Here is a 5,829-nt window from a genome sequence, read left to right as displayed (position 1 = left end):
GTTTGGCAATTGATGAAGAAGAATTTTTGTGTTTTTCAACGCGTTGATGTAGATGGTGGCATGCGAAACCAACATAACCTGCATCGCACATACAGGTCACATTCAAACTTGTAAACAAGGCACTGTTGGTTCACAGTCGGTGGCTTAGCTTCTCGCAGTTTGAGATCTTGTTCAATCGTGACAAAAACGGGCTGAACGGTCGTGTGGATTTATGACTTAAACAACACGAATTGGGTCTAATCGATCGCTGACGGTAGGTGAGGAAACAGGTTAATCCGATGCTTTGGCGGCAACAAACCGTGAAATTGAAGACTTGACAAGTTTGTCAGGATATTTTAGTCGAGAAAACAATAATTTCAGTCGATCACATTCTTCAGAGAAGTAGTGGCAATTGGATGAAAGTCGAAATGAACGATCAAGCATCGTTTTTAATAATCCACGCTTGTACCGGTGTTCTAGCTACATGGCTTTTGTAGTGTAGCAGGGGGCCAGTATTTGTGGGTTGTAACGTATACCTTAGTCTCAACATGTGTATGTTTGTTGAGCAGCTGGATGCCCAAAAAAGGAAGCGTGCTATTACCCTCCATCTCCATTTGTTGGAGAAGTTACTTAAGAGTTTTTTATAAATATTTTTGCTATCATATTAATTAAGATGCTCCGTTTTGCCGACATATTTCTCTGTATCTGTACCCTTTAGGGTAGAATATTCTGACAGAAGACGTAAGGGTAGAATATACCGTGCAAAGAGTTCAATTAATTTCCCATCACCTTCATTTGCATCCATCTTTTTCTGATAATTCTATCCTGGCCAATGCCAATTTATTTAATGATCTAACCTTTTAAAAAGACCAGTTAAACATATAAACCTGGGTCTTTGAATTTCCTCTTTCACTTTTCTATGTGGGTTCCTGCAATGTTAAAGCTTTCCAAACAGTTGCTTCCTTTTGTCTAATTCATGGAAATTGGGTGAGTGAGAAAGGACGTAAATATCACATAACCAGGTGAGCTTAAAACAGCGAATTGAATTTTCTCGACACATGTTGACCTCAGCATTTTAATATCAGTTGGTTAAGGCGCTTTTCACGAGATGTTCATAATCCTGCAAGAGTTTTGAACCACATCAAACAGCTTTGAGTCCTGCGCATAGTTCATTCCGAAAGCTGAAATTCGACGAGATACGCATTATTCTGTCAGTTCGGTTTCAACTTTACGATAAGTCAAATTGAAAACATGTGATAATAAAAACAAGGAAAATCGCAAGTGTTTTTAGTGTGGACAATTTTAAAAATGTTTTTCCTCAAGGATTTAGGATTGGAATACGTCCGGTTCAACTAAAAGAGTGTTGTTTCATTTGTCCATACAAGAGAATTTAAATTGCCAAAAGCTAAAAGAGTAGAGATGTGATTAAAGTGCAAAGACAAAAAAAAATTCAGAGGCCCTCGACAGGCTACTTTGAATTAAGTGAATCGAATTGGCAATGTTTTTCAACTTCTGAACCAGCAAAAGTCTGTATTTCATATTTGTTTTAGATAAGGAGTACATCTTACAAATAGGGTTTTCAACTTTTGTTCTCAAAATTGATAACCTTGTGATAATTTTTTTTTTAAATGGAAGTTCAGCTTTTTCAACAGGCATCGCGCTTTTTTTGTTTTTTTTTTTCACAGCTGTGAATAGATATACAATCAGCATGACAATGAAAGTTGAACTGTTTCCAATAAAAGTCGGACAAGAAGCCTCTTAGAAGCCCGATGTCATGACCTGTTAGAGCAAACGTCGTATTTTTAATAACTCTTTACTTTCCTGTTTTGATCACGTGTACCAAATCGATTCCTGGTCGTCATTGGTTGCACTCGCAACCTATCAATCACTTCTCATCGTATGTCCTTGAAGGACTTAGTCCTTGCGCAATATGGACTGGCGGAACAGATGATTTTCATTCCCCCTTTTTATGTAAGCACATTTATGTGGTCAAAAAACCTTGCAAAGTTTCGAATTGTGCAGAAACGAAAGAACAAAACAAAGAAAAATGCCAATTATTCCCCTGAGCCTCGACTCTGTTCTTTTATTGGTGCACAACAGACCATATTCGTATTCTCAGTGTTTGACTGGAACTATTGTAGCTTGCAATAGAGGCTAATGTGGGGGAATATATTAAAAAGTATTTGCATTTGAAAAGATTCCCTCGCATAAGCCTCTATTGCAAGCTAGTTCCAGTCCAATACTGAGAATACGAATATGGTCTATTCGAAACTAGCCTATTCATTTAATCTTTAATTTTATTCAATGAAAAGAACAAAGCCTCATCATCATAGTGAGGTATACTGGGCTGCTTGATCAATATTTTAACCTGTTTCTCCGAGATATCTAGCAAGATATTAGTGTATCCTTCAGCTGTAAGGATTCAAACTTATATTGCAACAATAGTAATAGCAAGAAGCGAAGAACGTTTAAATTAGCGCGAAAGAATTGGATCTTTAATATTATTGCTTAATGTCAGTTCCTCATTTTTAAGAGTCTCAGTATACTTTCAGGGAAGTAATTACATTCCATCTTTCAAATACGAACGTCAGCTACGAATTCAAGAGCGATGGTTAGGAGTGGGACTAATTTGTTTGTTTGTTTGTTTGTTTGTTTTTACCAGGACACGACTTTGGAGATAAATCCATGTTGACGATTCGCTATTTTACGAGAACACAGATGCATACAAAATGATGTACATTCATCCTTGTGTCGCCCCAGCAGTTGTATTACTTGTTGCGACGTTTTGTGGAATTAAAATCTGTGGACCAGCCCAAGCTCAAAGCACAGGTAGATTTTAATAAATGAATTCATATATATCATACCATATATCATACATCTTTATTTACCCTCGGATTTTTAGAGTAGCTTGGTGTAGCTAATATCTCCGAGCATTTACTCTCCCAACCATGATACACCACAGAAGACAGACCACAACACCGAATTAACAAACAAGAAGAGGTGACGCCTTATTGAATAAAAATTGATCACGGCCATAGAAGAGGTTGCAATCAGTAAAAGCAATAATCATCTATGGTGACGTTCTCTTTTTAACTTTTTTAAACAAGGAGCAAGGATGGCACAGTCGGTTAGTACGCGGCCTTGGTGCAAGAGATCCTGAGTTCGATTCCCGGATCTCGCATCCTTGTTTCGACTCCTTTCCTTTCCGTGTAGCTAGTAGCTTTAAATACTCGTAAAACGGAGCACTGATGGAGAGGGGGGAGTAAAATGAGCGCACCGTCGACCTTAGGTTTGTCAGTGATTAAAAGTTACTGTTACGAGTTATTGACGGTAAATAAGGTCTACTTTACTTTACTTTACTAAACATAATTTCAACTTGATTATAGGAAATATTCTTGCCACAGCATCTGCATCGTTGCCCTCAAAACCTTCCCCATCAATCCCCGTTCTACTTTTGAGTACTCTACCCGTTGGTGGACTACCTGGTGAAGCCAATGACACAGTACCTTCAAGCTATCCTCAACTCCTGCCTCCACTCCTGCCTCCACCCCTGCCTCCACCCCTGCCTCCACCCCTGCCTCCACTTCTTCCTACTGAAGAGGCTATCAGATCCTTTCTCGTGGCTTCAATAGGATGGAACTGCACCCCGTCTATTGAAGGTATGACACTTTTCTTATCTGTTTCCTTTAAATATTCTTTCCTTTTATTCCTTTCTGACTTCCTTCTTCTCTTCAAATTAATGAGAACCCGAAAAGAATAGTCTCTAGTATTGCCAAAGTCTAATTTGCTCTTAAACATGCGAACGCATTATTATCAAATGAGTCGCTTCTGTTTCTGCTTTTATTCGAGTTCGTTCAAGCACGACGGAATATTCAAGATGGCGATCAACAAACATCAACACAGAGACGAAACAGCTAAACGATATTAGAAGCCCTCCCAGGGGTTTTGGGGAACATGGGAACATGGCTAGTTATGGCTAATTTGAACTGGGAACAGGGACACAAATACCTTAGGGAACAAGGGATAAAAAAGCTATGAAGAAGTTTGAAAGCAATTTGGGGAACAAGGAAACACAAGGAAATATTTAAGGGGAACAAGGGAACAAAGACCCCCGCTGGAAGGGCTTCACATCTCAAGATTCTACGACGGCGGCGCAAATTTCCCTTTCGTAAACGGTCGTTGCCATTTCTCAGAACGGTCGTTGCCATTTAAAAGGGTCGATGCCATTTACAACGGTCGACTACACACTTCACGTCAAAGAAACAAACTAGGAAAAAATAGTAACAAAAATTAAGACAAAAAAGGGAAAAAAAACATTTATAAAAGAAAAACTGGAGGAAAAAAAGAGTGCGAAATTTTCAAGACTCGAACTCGGGTTCTTAGTCCACACCCTAAACAGTCCATAACCCGAACCCCAACTCATATGACCAGCGAGACACAACTCCCAGTAACCTTAACCTTTTCAGTTGTTAGACCTAATGAGTGTAATTTGGAGCGAAAAAATGGTATCGACCGTTTCAAATGGCAACGACCGTTTACGAAAGGGAAATAAGCGACGGCGGCGCCAATTATAACGTCACCAAATAATAGCTATTAATAAGCGAAACAATCGATCTGCATGTGCGGTGAGATAATTTGTACATTTCTTTTCATTTCTCTGCAATTCTACAACGTGAAATGACCAAAATCTCAATCTCTGAGGACTACGTGAGGACAAAGTGACGAATTTTACTTTTTTTCGCCTGGTTTCAACACCGTTCCTCCCACTTCAGTTCCTGAATAGTTCGGTTAGTTTATAGAAGTTCCACGAACAGCACTAAAAACGAAAAAGTTTGGAAAATGCAAAGTTGTAATCTTTTAACAACGTTTCCGTTGACGTCGCCGTTGTAGATCTTAAGGTGCCTATTTTAAGATCTACGACGGCGACTTCGACGAAAACGTCATCGTAATATAGAAATTGGCAATATCTTATAATAAGTCTCTCGCGATTATTCCATCTCGTTCGCGTCGAACAATGTGGGTGAACTATCCTAAAAATAAAACGGTATGAGCCGTGAGCAGTTTCAGATTAAAGAAACAGAATGGAAGATTTAAAATTGTAAGTTCGCGTTGTCATCAAAACCTCAAATTCGGTGATTTCACGTTGTTGATGTTGTTGTGAAGAGCACCGCAAACATATGTGCAAAAATGCTTGCCGCACAATTGTGTTGCATCCGTTCCTCTTTTTATTGTTGTTTTGTGGCGTTCTTGTTGAGGACCGCATCTTAGATCATCTTAAAGTCCCCATCTACAAGATGAGAAATCTTAAAACTTATTACGGACACGTTGCTTTTTAGGGTTTTTATTGCATAAATTATCGCAGAGCTCTGCATGCATGCACTGTTGATTAATAAACATCTGCATGTGCTTGTGGTACCACGCCATTTATAGCTCGTCTTCGAGTTTAATAGGGACCTCTAGCAAGGACGATGACGTCGGCTATGAGAACGTCTAAGAATATTATTTCCCGTTATTGTAATAATTTGCCACTTACCCCAATTCGCTCGGCATGGGGAAGTGTCTGTATCAACATTACAGGAATAAAATAGGTGAGAAAGGCAGTGTGGATATTTAGAGAAAACTTGAAATTTATGGTCAGGCGCTCACGTTTTCCCCATCATCTCAAATGTGGTCAATTCACGTCGTTGTCAGAGCGAGAACGGCATGCAAATGTACACAAGACTAGTGTAAAACGCACGTGGACAAGAGGTATCAAAACCTATAAGTTTCCATGGTATTTAACGCTGGTTAGCGCTATCATGCTTCGAACAACCCGGGCCAGAGCTTTAGTCTTTGTTCGTTGGTCTTACT

The 5,829-nt window shown here is 39.2% G+C and overlaps 1 pseudogene; it reads left to right on the top strand.

Moving 5' to 3' along the window:
- The first annotated feature begins 3,579 nt into the window (after positions 1-3,579).
- LOC138053139 (adhesion G-protein coupled receptor D1-like) overlaps positions 3,580-5,829 on the top strand; it is a 103,312-nt pseudogene continuing 101,062 nt past the window's right edge.

The sequence above is a fragment of the Montipora capricornis genome, chromosome 6 (assembly GCF_036669925.1).
Source record: "Montipora capricornis isolate CH-2021 chromosome 6, ASM3666992v2, whole genome shotgun sequence".
Taxonomy (NCBI): domain Eukaryota; kingdom Metazoa; phylum Cnidaria; class Anthozoa; order Scleractinia; family Acroporidae; genus Montipora; species Montipora capricornis.
The sequence above is the reverse complement of the archived record's forward strand: the minus strand, read 5'-3'. Positions and strand labels throughout refer to the sequence as shown.